Below are 22830 nucleotides of genomic sequence, written 5' to 3' on the forward strand. Positions count from 1 at the left end.
GGAGATAGGAAATTCAGCCTGGGGATTATGTCAGTCGCCCTGCTAGATAGGGGTCCAGGGAAGTAAATATTGTGGGAAGAACTATCCAGGGAATTATTATGGCTAGGCTTGTATAGGCCCTAGGGCTGATAGCTTAGTACCATCCTATGAACCTATATACACATATATACACACACACACACACACACACACACACACACACACACACACACACACACACACATATGTGTGTGTGTGTGTGTGTGTGTGTGTGTGTGTGTGTGTGTGTGTGTGTGTGTGTGTGTGTGTGTGTGTAAGGAAAGGTAGAGGAACATACAGACAGAAATCTTCTAGTAAGAGTTACTAGCATAGCTAGACATATGACAAGTAATTAATATTATTAACTGTGGTTCCAAACTGGGCAAGCAAACCTCATCAAATTAAAAAGCATGTTTTGGAGGAGGCAAGCCCCTCCTGCATCCAACATGCTGGGAACTTTACCAGCATACCTTCATTACTAACATATACTAATTTCATGATCATAGAGCTCTGGGAAAAAGAGAGAGAGAAAACCACTAAAAAACATGAAAAAATGTATAACACAACTACAGTTTCACAATGCAGTTGTTCAGCATAAAATAATTCCAGGAATTGCACTTTCAGGGAGTTGGGATCAGGCAAATAAATTTCCATAAGACTCCAGTGGCTACATTTCACTGAAAGATAGAACTGCTGTCATAGACATGTTTATCACCCTCCTGGTATTGAATGGAAATATGCAAACGAAAACTGTGTGAAAGCAGTGTTGCTAAAAAAGGTAAGACTGCTTTTTGTAAAACAGTGTTTTTGAGGCAAACTCCATCCCTATGCTGGGTGCTGTACTTACTGTACCGTTACTTTAACATAATCTCCACGGTCACTTCAGCTCTAGTTAAAGGGACTAATTTCCATACAATGACCCTCAGTAAGGCACACAGCAGTTTAAGTGACAGGAACTTTCAGAAAAGAATGCAGTGAAAAACATTATTAGTAGCAGTTTTGCTACTGAATTTGCAATAAAAGCAGGAGTAGCAGTCAGTATGGCAGCATCTCATTTCAAAGCCATTACATAATCCACTGTTACAGGTTTTAATGTGGTTGATTTGTTTGTGTGTATAAACAGTTTACAAAGTCATTTAACATCTTGTATGTTATTGCCAAAGAAAAAAGTGATTAGAAAAAGGGCAACTGTTAAGGAAGGAGCTGCATCCTAAGAAGAAAATGTTATTTTACTTGCTCTCCAATTAAGAATGCATGGTATGAACATTTTATTGTGTGTGTGTGTGTGTGTGTGTGTGTGTGTGTGTGTGTGTGTGTGTGTGTGTGTGTGTGTGTGTGTGTATGTTATATTTTAATTGCTATTTAGTAGTGCATATCTGCATTTATGCCTGTGTGCAGTGCATGTATTGGGATCATAACACAGAAGTATGGAATAAAAACCTGACATTTCTAGCGGCATTCCTGAATATGATTTTGATTTGTTATGGATAATAAGAAGCGTTTATAGTTTAAAATATGCAAGCTCAAGTCTAATCAAGCTAAGCAAAGTTTGGGTGTACCCTTATAACATGACACCCAAGTTTTCAATGTCTTTCTCGGAAAATAAAGAAACTAAAATGCCAAATGTCTTTAGAAACTTGTCGATTTTGTTCCTAAAACTGGCCGGTGTCTGGGTAGAGGTTCTCTAATCCCCAAAAAAAGGAAACTCGTTGTGCAAATGCTGGTTATAAACAAACACAGTCAAAACAAGAAAAAAGCCAAACCAGCAACGTCAAAGGATAAAATCTTTAATAACACTTTCAAACACAGTGTTGTTACAACAACCGGTGAGAGTGGAAAACACTTCCAGGACAGCATCCAGAGGAAGGCCAAGAGGAAGAACAAGAAATGGAGCCAATTACAAAGGACCCGAGACGAGGAGTCAGTCCAACAACAAAATGTGACTGAAAATAACATAGTGCTGAACTTTTCTAAACTTGTAGTTTCTGAAAATTATTTACATTTATTACGTAAAGGTCTACAATTCATTCCAAGCTGCAGTGATAACATCGAAGATGCCTTAATTGATTTGAATCTATTTGTTCGTAATGTCAATTTAAAGTTGATTTTTAAGAATGATACTGCTACTACTGTGAAGCCCTTAAAAAGAACTAGCACTTTTATACCAAATAGCGCACCTGTGGTCTCAGCCTTTTGCGATATATGCGAAAGGCAACTTAGAGACAGTTATTTAGGAAAATGTGTTAAGAAGTATAATTTAACTATAGATGAGATGGATGCTTTGTTGAAACTTAAAAATAACCCAGGTATTGTCATCAAACAAGCTGCCAAGGGTGAGGCTATTGTTATACTTGATAAATCCTTGTATCTGAAATGTATGCATGAGTTTTTGACTGACACTAGTACATTTAAGAAAATTAAGCAAGATGATTTGCGAAGCACACTACATAGGGTGAATGCAGTAATTTATGATTTACAACTTACAGATGATATTGATCTGCATTTATTTAATTATTTGTCAGTACCATATCCTGTCACCCCTTTTTTATATATGGTTTACCAAAAGTTCATAAAAAATGTTTACCCACCCCTATGAGATCTGTTGCCTCAGGCAGGGGGTGGGTTACTGAGCCTGTGTCTCTGTATTTAGAACATATGTTGAGTCCTTACTTGACCAAAATTAGAAGTTATTTTAAAGACACATAAGATTTTACTGCATAAATGGTTCATAGCTCATAGTGATAGTACCTTTGTTTTTGTTACACTAGTTATAGTGCCATTATTTACAGTTATCCCAAATGATTATGGAGTAGAGGCTAGTAGAGATTTTTTATGTTGTAACACAGAATTACCAGCAAGGAAAGTAGAAACTTTATGTTTCTTGATGAAATTAGTGTTGGAAAATAATGTGTTTATGTTTGAAGAACAGCTCTATCACCAGATCTTTGGGGTAGCGATGGGATTGTCAGTCGTCAATACATATGTTAACTTAAGACTAAATTCTTAGGAATTGAAATATGTTTTTGGTGAAGGGAATCCTTATGCAAATAATATTGGTTTCTATTCATGTTTTGTGGAAGATATCTTTTTGCTATGGACAGGTGAAAGTGAAGATCTTACCCCTTTCGTTAACTATTTAGAAACCACTACCGACTTCCTGAAGTTTAAGATGAATTTTTCTACAGATAGTATAACTTTCCTGGATATTCTTTTGGAAAAAGGGGATGGTACTATAGATACTAGTATATATAAAAAAGATGTTCAGGCTAATCGATTTTTACATACAGCAAGTATGCATCCCAGACATATATTTAAGGGTATAGTTACTAGTCAGTATTTTAGAGCTAGCAGACTTAATACTAGGGAAGAGAAATATAATGAACAATTGAATGAGATATATAATGATTTTAAATCAAGAAATTATAATGAATCTCTCCTACAAGACTTTAAACAACATGTAGGGAGGGAAAGGACAAGCTGGGCTAAACCTTACTTTGGAATGGGTGGTTATCAGGGCAACAGAAGAAAAGTAACATCAAATAGGGATGAATATGTTAGATATGTGAGTACTTATATTTTAAGGTCTACTTCAGTGATTAATATTATTAAGAAGAGTTGGTCAATTTTATGTGCCCAGCCTGAGATAGCCAAAGTTGTAGGGCAAGTTCCACATTTCTCTTTTAGAAAACATAAACATTTAAAACAGCAATTATGTTATAAATAGATGAATACTTACAAGAAATTAAGACTGATGAATAAAGTTGGCACTAAACCTTGTTTTAATTGTGTGAACTGTAGGTATATTAAAACTGATTTAGTATTTGAGCATCCTACTACATCACAGATTTTTTAAATTAAATGTACAGCAACATGTTTGACAGAAAATATAATATATCTAGCTACGTGCACTTTGTGCACTGCATTTTATGTTGACAAATGCAGCAGAAGGTTAAAAGACCATATCACTGAGCATGTATCTGACATAAAGAGACAAGTTTTAACTAATGCTCTGGTCAAATATTCGATGGAAAGTGGTGTAAAACAGCTGTTTCATTTCAAAGTGCTACAAGTAGTGTCTATGAACTTGAAGGGGGGTGACCTAACTAATAAGTTGGATGCGGCAGAGTATAAATGAATACTGAGATTGAATGCAAACAAAATACCAGGGTTAAATGGAGTTGTCAATATAAAACCTATACTGAAACAAAAACAAATGTGTCTCTAGTACCTGAATGTACCTTTAGTTTAATTGGGTTGCATAGTGATTAATTAATTGCACTTGTGTTTTTATTGGTCAGTCGTGTCTTTTATAATTTTATTTAAAAAACATATTTTAGTTTTAATTTTTATCACACACTGAGGAAGGGTGTTATACCCAAAAGCTTAAAAAGATGTAGTTTGGAAGTGTTATTAAAGATTTTATCCTTCGACGTTGCTGATTTGGCTTTTTTCTTGTTGTAGAGGTTCTCTAATCCCATCAATGAACACCTGTGCATCAGATTTATCTCTACCTTATCACAGGTATATGATGCATGCACTGTTAAAATGAACATGCCTCTTAATTGGAATGCATAGACTGCTTAAGCCGTATGTTTTACCACAAATTATTTGTGGTGTAAAAACATTCCTCCTAGAGAAGTTGATCCGTATTTAGTCAAGTTACGTAATGATGTATGTTACATTAGAAACTAAAATGCTAATATATTTGTGTTGGGAAGTCACATAAATCACCATTTAGATTTAATCATGCTATTGACAAGATATGTTACTGCTGATACCATACAGGTTCTATACCCCATAAGCAAACATTTCCAGATCATGTTTAAAGAAACAAAACTCTACGTGACTTGGCTCCATATGGGTTATGTAGTGTGCTGAGGTTTCTTGTATTTTTTAAGTTGATCTTTATAGAAATCTGCCAGTTGTGTATTTAATCTTAAGTGTATTAAGCTTATCTCACTGTGTTTCAGGTCGGTACTATACTGATACTTTGTTGCCAAAGACACTATAATACAGAGTAACTTTCTACAACAGTATAGTAACCTCCATCAAAAGATTTGGTACCCATTCTTTGTTCTGCAGTGGACCCAGACTGCATGTATTTAAATAGCAGGTAGACTGGGATAAAGAAGTTTGCACTGATGTGGCCTATTTATAAAATAATGTAATCAAGAACATCTGGTTTTGTAGGCTATTGAGCTCCTATCCCACAGGAAGGTAAAGGGTTTGAAGACTGCTCTTACAAACCCCTTTTATTGATCTTGCCTTAAAAATGTAGAACTTGGGTAGTAGGATTATTTTACTATGGTCATACTACTTTCAAGGTTCTTCAAAAATAGAAGTCCATATGCCTGCTTTCCCCTTCATTCCCTTTTGCTCCTGTCGGTCTTTGTTACCATATAACCATTCAATCTTCTCATCCTTGTGCCTGCATCTGGACCCTACCAACTACAATCACTCCCCTATGCCACCTGCTTCTGGACCCTAGCAGTAACAATCACTCCCCTATGCCGCCTGCATCTGGACCCTAGCAACTACAATCACTCCCCTATGCCATCTGCTTCTGGACCCTAGCAGCTACAATCACTCCTCTATGCTGCCTGCATATGGACCCTAGCAACTACAATCACTCCCCTGTGCAACCTGCATCTGGACCCTAACAAGTACAATCACTCCCGTATGGCAGACATAGGAACACAATGGAATGCATCTTATCTATATAATGCAAACTTGAACAAAAGATGCTTAAGCAACCCTAATAGATCAAATAAGATCAAAAGATGGATCCTGGATTTAGTGGGATATAAACCCACCATGTCCAAAATAAACAGAGTTTCATCCTTTGTATTGCATTACAAAAAGACTCAACCTATGTTTTTCCACCCTACCAAAATTATTGACTCTTTTGCTTGTTTCTCTATCAATTCTGCCAATAACACCCAAATCTCCCCAGTATCACAAGCTAAGCTTCTTGGTGTAACACTTGACCAAAACCTAAAGTTTGACAAACATATAGCACAAACCATATCCAAAGTCCATAAAAAACTTGGAACCCTAGGCCACTGCAAAAACTTCTTCTTTCGGCTGCTCCCATTAGGGGTCACCACAGTGGATCATCTGTTTCAATTTCTTCCTGTCCTCTGCATCTTGCTCTGTCACACCACCTACCTGCATGTCCTCTCTCACCACATCCATAAACCTTATCTTAGGCCTTCCTCTTTTCCTGTTACCTGGTAGCTTTATCCTTAGCATCTTTTTCCCAATATACTCTGCATCCCTCCTCAGCGCATGTCCAAACCAATGTAATCTTGCCTCTCTGGCTTTGTCTCCAAACCTTCCAACCTGGGCTGACCCTCTAATATACTTATTCCTAATCCTGTCCACCCTCGTCACACCCAGTGCAAATCTTAACATCTTTAACTCTGCCACGTCCAGCTCTGACTCCTGCCTTTTTGTCAGTGCCTATGTCTTCAACCCATATAACATAGCTGGTCTCACTACCCTCTTGTAGACCTTCCCTTTCACTCTTACTGGTACTCATCTGTCGCAAATCACTCCTGACACTCTTCTCCACCCACTCCATCCTGCCTGTACTCTCTTCTTCACCTCTCTTCCACACTCACCATTACTCTGAACTGTTGATCCCAAGTATTTAAACTCATCCACCTTCACCACCTCTACTCCCTACATCCTCACCATTCCTGTATCCTCCCTCTCATTCACACACATATATTCTGTCTTAGTCCTGCTGACCTTCATTCCTCTTCTCTCTAGAGCATATCTCCACCTCTCCAGGGTCTCCTCCACCTGTTCCCTACTCTCACGATAGATCACAATGTCATCTGCAAACATCATAGTCCACGGGGACTCCTGTCCGATCTCGTCGTCAACCTGTCCATCACCACTGCAAATAAGAAAGGGCTCAGAGCTGATCCATGATGTAATCCCACCTCTAACTTAAATGCATCCGTCACACCCACTGCAGATCTCACCGCTGTCACACTACCCTCATGCATATCCTGTACCACTCTTACATACTTCTCTGACACTCCCAACTTCCTCATACAATACCACAACTCCTCTCTAGGCACCCTGTCATATGCTTTTTCTAAGTCCACAAAGACACAATGCAACTCCTTCTGACCTTCTCTGTATTTCTCCATCAACACTCTCAAAGCAAACATCACATCTGTTGTGCTCTCTCTTGGCACGAAACCATACTGCTGATCACTAATCATCACCTCCCTTCTTAACCTAGTTTCCACTACTCTTTCCCATAACTTCATGCTGTGACTGATCAGTTTAATCCCTTTGTAGTTACTACAACTCTGCACATCACCCTTACTTTTAAAAATCGGTACCAAAACACTTTTTCCTCCATTCCTCAGGCATCCTCTCACTTTCTAAGATTCCATTAAACAATCTAGTTAAAAATTCCACTGCTGTTTCACCTAAACACCTCCATGCTTCCACAGGTATGTCATCTGGACCAACAGCCTTTCCATTCTCCATCCTCTTCATAGCTATTCTTACTTCCTCCTTGCTAATCCACTGCACTTCATGATTCACTATCCGCACATCATCCAACCTTCTCTCCCTCTCATTCTCTTCATTCATCAGCCCCTCTAAGTACACTTTCCATCTGCTCAACACACTCTCCTCACTTGTGATTATGTTTCCCTCATTATCCTTTATCACCCTTACCTGCTGCACATCTTTACTAGCTGCAAAAACTATCTAACCAAAGACACCAAAATTACTATATCCAGAATTCACCTTCCCTCTACGTTGCTCTATGCATCCCCTGTATTAACAAACCTTAACAAGACAGACCTACACAAATTGTCCATGTGCTATAATAAAATATCAAGATTCGCAACCAACTCTAATTTCTGCTCCCACCAATGTCACTCACTAAAACAACTAGGTTGGCAAGAACTCCCCAATTTACTAAACTATAACCAAACTCACCATGGCTCATTCCTTGCTGTACCATCCAAACAAGATTCCTGATCATTCAGGCTTACTCAATTTTCACAATTCTGCTCACCAACTAAGATCCACAAACAAAGCCCTTCTTGAAGTAGCTAAGTATAGACATAGTGCTGGTGAATCCCTGTACTCCTACACAGCTGGTAAAATCTGGAATTCTCTTCCACCAGATATCAGATTGCAAAGCAGCAGTCCCATCTCTAAACCAAGTTAAAAGCCCCCCTCAATCTCATCTGGCAATGTACCTGTGCTAACCATGGCTAGCTCTACTACCACCATTCAGATAAATCTTCCTCTGGCACTACTCAAAGGTCAAACACACAGGAAAAAAAAACTACCATAACGAAACGTATTTTTAAATGGCTGTATATAACAGTATGTAGTATTACTGCACTTTCTTACTCAAAAACATTATATTTTCTGCTTTACTACTGTACACTCTATATTGTACACTTCTGTAACTTCTCATCGTACTATGCCATGATATACTATTGTTTGCTTTATTGTTTGTTTGCTCTATTAATTTGTACTCATCTCTGACTTTTGTATTTTTATCATGTATGTGGAACTTTTGTATTTTGTATTTTTTTATGATTGTCATGTATGTGGAGCTTTTCTCCCTGGATCTCTGCTGAAAACGGGCACCTGATTGCCCAGTCAGACCAACCCGGTAATCAAATCTAAAATAAATAAATAAATAACTATTATAAACTACTCCAAGGTTACACAACCTCAGGCCGAGTTATAAAATCTTGAAGACTGAACCCATTCAGTTGATTGGGTCTGCTTAAGCATGTTTTTGCCATACAAGCATTCGTCATAGAAACAAATACAGAATATGGTTTATCTATATGACACCCACTTGAATGAAACATGTTTAAGCACAATGACTTTATGGGGCAACGGTTTTAAATGTTGCCTGTAAATAATAAAGGAATAAAGTGATCACTAATCAGCAGTCTACAGAGATTAATTGCCTTCACTTTTGCCAGCATTTAACATGTGGACATGGAGGTAAAGAAGGACTGATAAGCTCTCACTAGCCATTTCCCTACTTAACGACTGAAATACCAATGTTTGTAACTGTTTATAAACTCTATTTCTGTCTCTTCTCATTTGTTTTTGCCTATTTTATATTTTAGTATTATGATTTCCTATACCTGTCCCACTCCTACTAAATGACCCTGTTGTATTTCTGCTTACCATAATTGCTAAGAAACTGTTCCATATATCTACCACTGTTTCTATAAGGGAATGTTTCTTCATGTACCTTTCCCATTGAATTTCATTTCATGTCATATCTGCTCTGAAATATACTACTGATTTTAACATATTTCTACTTCTGAGATAATTTGTATCTCTCATACTTTTTATTTAGAACATTTTATGAGCAATAAAGTTTAGCATATTCAACGACTGCATATCACATAAGTTTACCATTTTGCCTGGGCTGAGCAAGGAATGAACTCTTGTCAATCAGCCTGGTTACATGTTAAAAAAATAAATAAATAAATAAAAATAAAAATAAAAATTATACCTTAACTTCAGTGAAGTAACACTAAAGTCACAGTTAGACAAGTACATATGCTTTATATAGAAGAAGTGTAGCAATTTTTCTGTCTTTTTTTTTAATTTTGGGGAAATTTAGTCTTTTTATACATGTATTTTGACTCCCTTACACAATTAGTCATTCTTTTCATAATATTCATTGTGTCATCTCTTTTAAAAGCTCTAGCATCCTTACATAGCATTAGTACTCTAGGCAAGGATTCCCCTTATGCTCTGCCAAAATGGTATCCTAGTTGCAAACAGATATATGGTAAGGCAAAAATCTGACAACAGTCCAACTCTTAAAATTATAAACAAGTGTAAACCTTTTTTCTTAGGGTGTAAAACTCCCCACTTTATGTTGGGGAATTATGCCACTTAACTTGTTTAGGTGCATGACAGTTACTGTTCAGGAACTAAACAGAAAAAGGAACAGCAATATAGTTGTTCTGCACTCATGCAACTCTATCTTGGAATTACTGCCTGCTTAAATGTGCAGCTCATGTATGCAACCTACTTCAACAGTCTGTGGAGCATAGCTTCAAATGCTGCTGTAATATTCCCTGCTTACATGTATTTTCCCAGTTGATATTACTGCTTCATTAGCTTGTATAGGGGAAGTAAATGCCTGAGAAACTGCTTAGGGAATGAGCAATGCTCACATATCACCAGAATATGTGGGTTATTTTAAAGACTAGTTCCATCTGCTTTTTGCTGTGACTTTTACACTTGAACTTTTAGAGAGTTTATTGGCTGCCTGGTAATAATGTTTTCTAGTTATGACAGTTCAGTTTTCCGACTGCTATAAGGAGAACCTAAAACAGTGTATATAATGGGATGGCTTACTGGTTTATCATCTAGCTGTGAAACAGATTACTTAAAGTGTTGTATTTCTCAAACTTGAATTCATTAGTATGTAAGGCTGTGGTGACTGATGCATTTCTATATGTGCAATATATATTTGTTTCTGCAATTTGTAAAATTTCTAATTAAGCTGCTAATTTCAAGGTACTAATAACGTAAAACAATGAGTGTGAATTAGCCTGTAACAGTTATATATAAGTATGAAAGAGTTGCTGACATTTCAGTACAAACACTGCAGTTTTCAAACTTCTTGGACCTTTGAATGTGCTTTGTTATCCCAAAAATATCAAGATTCGCAACCAACTCTAATTTCTGCTCCCACCAATGTCACTCACTAAAACAACTAGGTTGGCAAGAACTCCCCAATTTACTAAACTATAACCAACTCACCATGGCTCATTCCTTGCTGTACCATCCAAACAAGATTCCTGATCATTCAGGCTTACTCAATTTTCACAATTCTGCTCACCAACTAAGATCCACAAACAAAGCCCTTCTTGAAGTAGCTAAGTATAGACATAGTGCTGGTGAATCCCTGTACTCCTACACAGCTGGTAAAATCTGGAATTCTCTTCCACCAGATATCAGATTGCAAAGCAGCAGTCCCATCTCTAAACCAAGTTAAAAGCCCACCTCAGTCTCATCTGGCAATGTACCTGTGCTAACCATGGCTAGCTCTACTACCACCATTCAGATAAATCTTCCTCTGGCACTACTCAAAGGTCAAACACACAGGAAAAAAAACTACCATAACGAAACGTATTTTTAAATGACTGTATATAACAGTATGTAGTATTACTGCACTTTCTTACTCAAAAACATTATATTTTCTGCTTTACTACTGTACACTCTATATTGTACACTTCTGTAACTTCTCATCGTACTATGCCATGATATACTATTGTTTGCTTTATTGTTTGTTTGCTCTATTAATTTGTACTCATCTCTGACTTTTGTATTTTTATCATGTATGTGGAACTTTTGTATTTTGTATTTTTTTATGATTGTCATGTATGTGGAGCTTTTCTCCCTGGATCTCTGCTGAAAACGGGCACCTGATTGCCCAGTCAGCCCAACCCGGTAATCAAATCTAAAATAAATAAATAAATAACTATTATAAACTACTCCAAGGTTACACAACCTCAGGCCGAGTTATAAAATCTTGAAGACTGAACCCATTCAGTTGATTGGGTCTGCTTAAGCATGTTTTTGCCATACAAGCATTCATCATAGAAACAAATACAGAATATGGTTTATCTATATGACACCCACTTGAATGAAACATGTTTAAGCACAATGACTTTATGGGGCAACGGTTTTAAATGTGGCCTGTAAATAATAAAGGAATAAAGTGATCACTAATCAGCAGTCTACAGAGATTAATTGCCTTCACTTTTGCCAGCATTTAACATGTGGACATGGAGGTAAAGAAGGACTGATAAGCTCTCACTAGCCATTACTACTTAACGACTGAAATACCAATGTTTGTAACTGTTTATAAACTCTATTTCTGTCTCTTCTCATTTGTTTTTGCCTATTTCATATTTTAGTATTATGATTTCCTATACCTGTCCCACTCCTACTAAATGGCCCTGTTGTATTTCTGCTTACCATAATTGCTAAGAAACTGTTCCATATATCTACCACTGTTTCTATAAGGGAATGTTTCTTCATGTACCTTTCCCTTTGAATTTCATTTCATGTCATATCTGCTCTGAAATATACTACTGATTTTAACATATTTCTACTTCTGAGATAATTTGTATCTCTCATACTTTTTATTTAGAACATTTTATGAGCAATAAAGTTTAGCATATTCAACAACTGCATATCACATAAGTTTACCATTTTGCCTGGGCTGTGCAAGGAATGAACTCTTGTCAATCAGCCTGGTTACATGTTAAAAAAATAAATAAATAAAAAAAATAAAAATAAAAATTATACCTTAACTTCAGTGAAGTAACACTAAAGTCACAGTCAGATAAGTACATATGCTTTATATAGAAGAAGTATAGCAATTTTTCTGTCTTTTTTTTTTAATTTTGGGGAAATTTAGTATTTTTATACATGTATTTTGACTCCCTTACACAATTAGTCATTCTTTTCATAATATTTATTGTGTCATCTCTTTTAAAAGCTCTAGCATCCTTACATAGCATTAGTACTCTAGGCAAGGATTCCCCTTATGCTCTGCCAAAATGGTATCCTAGTTGCAAACAGATATATGGTAAGGCAAAAATCTGACAACAGTCCAACTCTTAAAATTATAAACAAGTGTAAACCTTTTTTCTTAGGGTGTAAAACTCCCCACTTTATGTTGGGGAATTATGCCACTTAACTTGTTTAGGTGCATGACAGTTACTGTTCAGGAACTAAACAGAAAAAGGAACAGCAATATAGTTGTTCTGCACTCATGCAACTCTATCTTGGAATTACTGCCTGCTTAAATGTGCAGCTCATGTATGCAACCTACTTCAACAGTCTGTGTGGAGCATAGCTTCAAATGCTGCTGTAATATTCCCTGCTTACGTGTATTTTCCCAGTTGATATTACTGCTTCATTAGCTTGTATAGGGGAAGTAAATGCCTGAGAAACTGCTTAGGGAATGAGCAATGCTCACATATCACCAGAATATGTGGGTTATTTTAAAGCCTATTTCCATCTGCTTTTTGCTGTGACTTTTACACTTGAACTTTTAGAGAGTTTATTGGCTGCCTGGTAATAATGTTTTCTAGTTATGACAGTTCAGTTTTCCGACTGCTATAAGGAGAACCTAAAACAGTGTATATAATGGGATGGCTTACTGGTTTATCATCTAGCTGTGAAACAGATTACTTAAAGTGTTGTATTTCTCAAACTTGAATTCATTAGTATGTAAGGCTGTGGTGACTGATGCATTTCTATATGTGCAATCTATATTTGTTTCTGCAATTTGTAAAATTTCTAATTAAGCTGCTAATTTCAAGGTACTAATAACGTAAAACAATGAGTGTGAATTAGCCTGTAACAGTTATATATAAGTATGAAAGAGTTGCTGACATTTCAGTACAAAGACTGCAGTTTTCAAACTTCTTGGACCTTTGAATGTTCTTTGTTATCCCAAAATAGTAGTACGTTTGTGTTAAATTCCCCAGAGACATGAACACATTTGCTTGATTGCCTATAACAAGTAGACATTGGGCAAGTTTGGTATTTTGCTTTCTTTTATTCAACAATTTGAAATGACTGACCATTTGCATTTGCTCCTATACACTGTAAGCTGCTTTACCTGCATGAGATCTCAACTCTGTTCATTCTAATTTTATTATTTTTGAACAGACACTGAGATGGCCTGTCAAAACAGGGTTTTTAACTCTCTAATTTCAACCGTCTGTTTTGACTGTCATGATATCATATGAGTTTTAAACAGACAATAAACAACTTCAGGCTTATGTCCTAAGATAATGATATGTATAACGTAATTTCTGACATCAGATAGATAAGGCTATAGGTCTTTCATCTAAAATTTGATCTTCAAGTGAATGACCCTTAAGCATGCAATTAAATGTACTTTTACAAAACCAATTACATGATTTGCAATGTAAATGTACGACTGGATATAGTTATGCACAGTCTAAGACTGTGAAGTCTCATTTAAAGACCGTGAACTATCTAGTATTTCAGCTACTTGTGTGGAGTCTTACATTCAGTTGGACTTAATCATGGATGTTGCCTTTAAGTATAATTGCATCGTCATCAGTTCTGTGTTGTTGCTGGTGAGCAGCTGTTTTTTTTCTAACATTTTCTATTATAGCTGTACTGACTTTTCGCTACTAACTACTAGCTGCCCCCATAGTTCCTTTTTCCTGGACTCTGCACATGTTCCATGTCCTGACATGACCCCACTTAGGAGGTCCTCTCCCTCAGAGAACACCCACAGGCTCAACTGCTTTAGGAGGGAATTAGGAGGGTGAATAACAATTGCAGTTAGCTAGCAAAAGATTTTGATTATCCTAGCCACATCCCTTGTGTGCTTAGAAGATATCAGTGTGTGTGTGTGTGTGTGTGTGTGTGTGTGTGTGTGTGTGTGTGTGTGTGTGTGTGTGTGTGTGTATGTGTGTGTGTGGGGGGGGATTGGCCTGTGGTGCCATCATACCATCACCTTAGCCGGACTCCACCTTAGAGGCAGGAGTCGTGGGTGGTTCTAAGTATCCACATAGAGCTCAAGTTGATATTAATATCCCCAAGAACACAATTTCCACCCCCCCCCGCTTCAGAGAAGAGGAAGAGATGAGCAAACAAAGTCTCTTTATACCTTTCCTTCTAGGAAGTTGGATCCTCCAGTGTCTGGATGACTGAACCAGGGTGTGCGTGTGTTATAGTCAGGATTTACCCATGTAAGCCATGGGACCAACTTTGCTGATAAGTAGGCATGCTACTAAGAGAACCTATGGCTACAGTATAATCTGTTGGTGTATTAGAGACTAGCTATTGTGTGACAGTATCTGGTAGTTAGGTTTTTCAACTTGTCTTACATGTGCAGTCATTTTATTTTACTTAGACAATTGCTTATAATATGATTATTATATTCTTGCATAGGGAATGTTCAAATTATATTGACAGATGGTGGCATCCAAACTGGCACTTGATAACCTCCTCCTGTCCTTCGTTAAACTCCATAGTCAAATAAATGGGTCTGCTGTAGTCTATGTGCACCATCAGCATGGACCTTAAACAAAAGGGAATATGCGTGTGGTCCTGCCGCAGTCTCAGCCTTCTGCCTTGGACCACTGGGCCTCTAAAATGTAAAGCTTATTTCTACTGAAAATCTCTGCTGAATATAACTTCAGCTGTCATTGTAATACCCTCTGCTTACATGATTTTCACCATGACAAATTCCTGTTCTGATCACCTAGCTAATAATGAGATTTGAAGTCACTGCTACTCAAATATCAATAGGATGGTTGGTTTACTATAAAGATGTTTTTAAAAAGTCTGTTCACATGTGTGACTTTATTTTTATTTCGACTTGAACATTCAGTGAAAGAATTGGTTACCAAACAAAGGATGTTTCTCAGGTCAGTTTTCTAATAACTATGAAGAGATCCTAAAAGCAACATGCATAACTGAATGACTCATATGGTCTAGCTGTGAAACAGACTGCATTAATTGCTGGATTTCAAACTTGGGTTATTTCTGCATAAGGGTGTAGTGGCTGATGCATTTCTTGATACAAGTCCATATTTATATCTATGATTTGTAACATTTCTGATTAAACCACACAATGTAAAGGGTTACTAATTTGGAAGTGTGAGTCCAAGCTAGTTTCATACAACATATACATAAGAATGAAATAGGGATATGCTTAGTTTGCCTTGTATAAGTTTCAGTTGTTCAGCTAAGTAGGACATTTAAATGTTATTTGCTCTACCAATAGCATGAATTTGTGCAAATTTCTCCATTTATAGCACAGTTGTGTGCCTTCAGCAACTAGTGGTTGGGCCTTGAGCTACACAACCCACACCCAACAACTCCTAAGGCAAGTGTACACTTGTGAATAACATAATCTAAATTTAAATCAGCAAATGCTTATGGCATTATGTTTACTAAAATTAAATTATTACCTACTAATCAATCTGTTTGCATAGCTAGGATCAATAGGTGGAGCAAAATCCTAAAAGTTTATATTTTGTGTATAATTAGCAGTATGTTTTTCTTCATCATTTTACATTTGCTTCTGCTTCTGTATTGCATCTAGAAATATCTTTTTTAGAATTTCTTGTGCTCTCATCTGGCAGAATTAGCATTAAAGGACCACCATGGGCAAAAACTGAAAAAAATGGTATTTTTTTATCTTGCTATAAAGCTCTATCATTCCAAATGCTGTCATTCAGGCAGACATGCTGGTGTGCCCTTATGAGATTACAGTTCTCTAACCAATTCCGTCAGATCACAGTCCCTTTCACTTAGAATGGAATTAGTGAGAAACACAGTTTTGTTTGAGAATACACAATAAAATATGTCAGTGACTTTTTTTGCAGCCGCTCTTTTTCCCTACATATGTACTACATATCTGTGCAAAGTAATTGCAGAAAAACAAAGAAATTGTTATGGCAATATAGCCTTTTTATAAAAAGTAATAATTTGTGAGTTTCAGGTCCTCTCTTCCTTCTATCTCCATTTACTGAGTCAGTCAGAGTATCACATTTCCTGCCTTGAAATTCTCATTTAATTAGTAAAATTGCTCCAAGTGGTTAACAGTTTTAATCACTTTCAGAATACAAAAGATCATAAGGTTAATGGCCCCAAGGGGGTCCAAGGGAAGGGAAGCAATGCAGCTTTATATGACAGTATACAATCAATGAAAGACTTTTGAAGTCTGAAGAACTGAAAGTGTTCAGTATTGGCAACAACAGCTGAAGTGATAGCCATGATTATAAGGATGCTGTATGAAGGTTACAGCAAGCTGCAACAGGAAGTTAATATTGTATAATACTTTAGACTACTTTTTTTTATATGCCGCGGTGGTACGGCGGTAGCATTGTTACCTCACAGCAAGAGGTTCTCCCATTCGATTCTTGCCTGGGCTTGGGAGTGCCTTCTGTGTGGAGTCTGCATGTCCTCCCCGTGGTTGGGTAGCATTCGAAAGACATGCGTGCGTAAATGGACGTGCCTTCGTTGAAGGTTGAGCATCGAGCTGGCACCTCGGTGTTTCATAAAAATCTACTGCCAATCATTAGCGGATCGGAGTTCCACTGTGGTGACCCCTTACCAGGAAAAGCCGAAAGACAAACAACAACAACAACTTTAGACTACTTTTTATACAGCTTTCTTTTTCTGATGATGTATAATTTCTTCAATGTTGCACCACAACTTTTTATAAATTTGTGAATAAAAATTGTGTAACTGTAAATTTTATGTTCACTAACATTAAATAACAATAAAGCTGCCAAATGGAGTAGTAAAAAAAGCATTAGTGAAAAGCAGCTGCAATCTCCAACTTTTGTAAATTAAGATGAATACTTGGAAGAATGTTTCATAGTAGACTAGGCAAAACAAAATACAGAGATATCAAAACAAATCTCATCAGGCATCCATAGACTGCTGCAAATTATATATTGCTCTAAACATGCATTATCATCAACCACTGCACGACAATATATATTTTTATTATGGCTTTAAATTCAGTGATATGGAGGAGCTAAAACTATTGACATTGGAATAAAATTAGGTGTATTCATTCCATACTGCTCAACTGCCCAGAATTTCACAAAATTTGCAGATTTTTGCCTTGTATTTTTGGTCTATTCCTCATAAAATGTGTGGGTTTCTGGCATATCATTCAGGACTGAAGTCACTAAATAATAATAAACATTTGAGTTGCAGTGTTCATAGCCTTTAGAAAATCCATGCTAATGCAAAAACTATTATTCTATTAAGTTCATAAGTTTATGAAAAATATTTAAAATCTGTCCTTGATTTTGGGTCTTTGCCCCCTTCCCTAATTATTTTTGTCTTTGTCCAGAATTCTTGAACTAAGAAATTGAGAGGTACTTCATCCAGATGAGGTGCAGGTTAGTTGTTGGTATACTTATGGAAAGTATGTATGATTCCCTAACAAGGTGTTTTCTAATCAGTAATCTAAGACCAGCACCGGAAAAATGAAAAGAATCCATGTTTGTTCAACAACTGTTACATGTATGAGAAGGTCATGCTGGTCTGAATAAGTATTACATTTAATTGCAGTAACAAATTAAAAAGTTCTATTATTGGAATATGTAAATTCAGAAATATACAGGAAGTGATTCCAGTGGGAGTAAAACAAGTACAAGTCAGTAAATTGTAGTTCATAAAATGTGAATGCTAGAGCAGAGATGCTATTGAATTACTTTCGGAAAGTGCAGTAGGGCATTTTCCAGGGAAACATATGTTAGTTTTCCATAAATGTACCTGCAAAACATAGCTGCTCTGTCCCTGAGAAATGTTCTAGATAATCATACTGGTGTGGCTGACAACCACTGACAATTGTAGTGCAAAGTGAAGAATTTCCATTATTATGGCTATCCGGGAAAAGCCGAAAGAGAGAGAGAGAGATGGCTATAATGTAAATTTAAAAAAAAGTGCTGGAAGAAGAACACTGACCATGGAATGGTACAAGTTCCTGCAGTCCATACTGAAGAATACACAAATATGCATGCTGGGACAGAGCATTTACAGTATATTTTCTGAAAAGAGTACATGGTTACATCATAATATTTTCAGGCTACAAAAAATGAATAAGTGAAAATCATAATATATATGGAAAGTACAAATGTGATATGTATGGAAATTACAAACATGATATGTATAGGAAGTACAAACATGATATGTATGGGAAGTACAAACATGATATGTATGGAAAGTACAAACATGATATGTATGCGAAGTACAAACGTGATATGTATGGAAAGTACAAATGTGATATGTATGGGAAGTACAAACATGATATGTATGGAAAGTACAAACATGATATGTATGGGAAGTAGAAACATGATATGTATAAGAAGTACAAACATGATATGTATGGAAAGTACAAATGTGATATGTATGGAAAGTACAAATGTGATATGTATGGGAAGTACAAACATGATATGTATGGGAAGTACAAACATGATATGTATGCGAAGTACAAACCTGATATATATGGAAAGTACAAACATGATATGTATGCGAAGTACAAACCTGATATGCATGGGAAGTACAAACTTGATATGTATGGAAAGTACAAACATGATATGTATGGAAAGTACAAACATGATATGTATGTGAAGTACAAACCTGATATGCATGGGAAGTACAAACTTGATATGTATGGAAAGTACAAATGTGATATGTATGCGAAGTACAAACCTGATATGCATGGGAAGTACAAACTTGTTATGTATGGGAAGTACAAACATGATATGTATGGGAAGTACAAATGTGATATGTATGTGAAGTACAAACCTGATATGCATGGGAAGTACAAACTTGATATGTATGGAAAGTACAAATGTGATATGTATGCGAAGTACAAACCTGATATGCATGGGAAGTACAAACTTGATATGTATGGAAAGTACAAATGTGATATGTATGCGAAGTACAAACCTGATATGCATGGGAAGTACAAACTTGATATGTATGGAAAGTACAAATGTGATATGTATGCGAAGTACAAACCTGATATGCATGGGAAGTACAAATGTGATATGTATGGGAAGTACAAACATGATATGTATGGGAAGTACAAACATGATATGTATGGGAAGTACAAACATGATATGTATGGGAAGTACAAACATGATATGTATCGGAAGTACAAACATGATATGTATGGGAAGTACAAATGTGATATGTATGGGAAGTACAAACATGATATGTATGGGAAGTACAAACATGATATGTATCGGAAGTACAAACATGATATGTATGGAAAGTACAAACATGATATGTATGGGAAGTGCAAAAGTGATATATATGGAAAGTACAAAGTCTTCCCCCTTCTCTGCTAGGAGTTAATTGTTTGATACAGTTATGTTGTGTAACATGTTGGTGAAATCATTATTCCATGTCGCTTAGCTCAAACAATGCCAGCCAACAAATATGTTTTGTCAGCTTACACTTGCCTCACTTTGACAGGTGTGTGTTTAGATGTACAATAAATGGAGTTCTGGGGACAAAGCCCACCAAAGTAGCCTTTACTATGTATTACTACCTGCTAGTAATAGATGAAGTGAGGTAAGTAGTAACTGGTGATATGTACTCATTATCTCACACAGTCAGGTCCTGCAGCCATTTGATGATAAGTGAGGTAAGTAGCAACTGGTGATATGTACTCATTATCTAACACAGTCAGGTCCTCCTAATTGATGATTGATTGATAGTGAGGTAAGTAGAGCAACTGGTATGTACTTCCTGCAGCCATTTGATGATAAGTGAGGTAAGTAGTAACTGGTGATATGTACTCATTATCTCACACAGTCAGGTCCTGTAGCCATTTGATGATAGATGGTAAGTAGTAGTAACTGGTGATATGTACTCATTATCTCACACAGTCCCAACCTGCAGCCATTTGATGATAAGTGAGGTAAGTAGCAACTGGTGATATGTACTCATTATCTCACACAGTCAGGTCCTGCAGCCATTTGATGATAAGTGAGGTAAGTAGCAACTGGTGATATGTACTCATTATCTAACACAGTCAGGTCCTGTGCAGGTAGTAACTGGTGATATGTACTCATTATCTAACACAGTCAGGTCCTGCAGCCATTTTGATGATAAGTGAGGTAAAGTAGGTGATATGATATGTAATTCATTCTAACACACAGGTCCAGGTCCTGCAGCCATTTGATGAAGTGAGTAAGTAAACTGGATATGTACTCATTATCTAACACACATCAGGTCCTGCAGCCATTTGATGATAAAACTGGTGATATGTACTCATTATCTCACAGTCAGGTCCTCCTGCCATTTGATGATAAGTGAGGTAAGCAGTAACTGGATATGTGTACTCATTATCTCACACAGTCAGGTCTCCAGCCCATTTGATGATAGAGGTAAGTAGTAACTGGTGATATGTACATTATCTCACACAGTCAGGTCCTGCAGCCATTTTGATGATAAGTGAGGTAAGTAGTAGGTGATATATGTACTCACATCACACACAGTCAGGTTTGAGGTAAGTAGCAACTGGTGATATGTACTCATTATCTCACACAGTCAGGTCCTGCAGCCGTTTGATGATGTCACACAGTCAGGTCCTGCAGCCGTTTGATGATGTGGAATCTTTCACATCTATTGTAGGGACTGCAAATCCAATTAATTCTGAAGGATCCTTTCTCAGTCACACACTTCAGTTACAGTATAAACTCCTAACCTTCTTCAACATTGTGGTCCTCATAATCATATAAAGTAGTACAGCATACCAGAGTAACACATTTATTACAGCCAAATGGGAACCTAGAGGTACTGCTGGGACAAGTACAGCATACCAGAGTAACACATTTATTACAGCCAAATGGGAACCCAGTGATACTGCTGGGACAAGTACAGCATACCAGAGTAACACATTTATTACAGCCAAATGGGAACCTAGTGATACTGCTGGGACAAGTACAGCATACCAGAGTAACACATTTATTACAGCCAAATGGGAACCCAGTGATACTGCTGGAACAAGTACAGCATACCAGAGTAACACATTTATTACAGCCAAATGGGAACCCAGTGATACTGCTGGAACATTGATGTTGGTAAGTGTTTCCAATTTGATCATGCATTTTTCCAGGTAACATTTATAGTGATGAAGGTGTGCAAGAACTGTGGTAAGAAATGTATAACCTGAGTGGAAACTATGCATGTATACAACTTGAGAAGGCAGGCACTGTATTGTGTAAGAAGGGTAACTGAAAGGCTGCTTAGTTAATGAAATATATAATGTGGGGGGAAATACAGCAACATCTAACCACAGATGACTCACTGTTTCCATTAACATCCCCCACTGTAATCTTTCTCTCAGCCTGATTCATATTATGCATGGAACTGAATTTCTATGATTATATTGAAACTGGTGTAATGTGTAGAAATGTTGCAGAAAACATATTTATCTTGCAAACAAATTAAAACAGGAAATCACAAAAATGAGATGGTGTCAGATTCTGAGGAAGACAAAGTCCAGACAGACATATTATTCAATAAACCCAGAGAAGAAGATGGTAATTTGAAAGTACAGTCAATTGTAGAATAATAATAGTTAGTGAAATATATAATGTGGAAGCAAAAAGGAATGCATCCTATGCTTGCAGGTTTGAAGGTAATTGTTTTGACCTCCTATCTCTGGCAAAGACAAAAAGAAAGAAAGCTAGCTAGTTACTTGATATGGTATTTTCAGACAAACAGAAGTAAGGCTGACATGGAGATGAAACCTGCTGGAGCCACAGGTATCATGCATGTTTTTTCTGTAGCCATGTACACTTTGTTGACTGGATTAGTTCCACTAGGACAGAACCTTCTTTTCAGGAAAGAAACAAAGTGGTATTCATGCTGACTAGGGGAAATTTGTCCAAAGTACCAGGGAACTTCCTCTACTGTTTTAAATAAGAGCCATGGGATATTCTATACACACAGACGCTCTAGCTGAGAATCGAACCGGACGTCTTAGTGTGAGGCGACAATGCTACCGCAGCACCACCACCACACACACACACACACACACACATATATATATATATATATATATATATATATATATATATGTATATATGTATGTATGTATATTTATGTATATGCTATTTCCAGTCTGTCTAGCAACCATTGAGCCTCCAAATATGAGCCCAACCCATTTGTTTCTCTTATCCTGAGTATATTTCCCAGTGGGGACAAGAGTGGTTGAGAGTGGTCTGAGGGGCT

Source organism: Protopterus annectens, chromosome 5.part0 (assembly GCF_019279795.1).
Source record: "Protopterus annectens isolate FY-2018-M chromosome 5.part0, PAN1.0, whole genome shotgun sequence".
Lineage (NCBI taxonomy): Eukaryota > Metazoa > Chordata > Ceratodontiformes > Protopteridae > Protopterus > Protopterus annectens.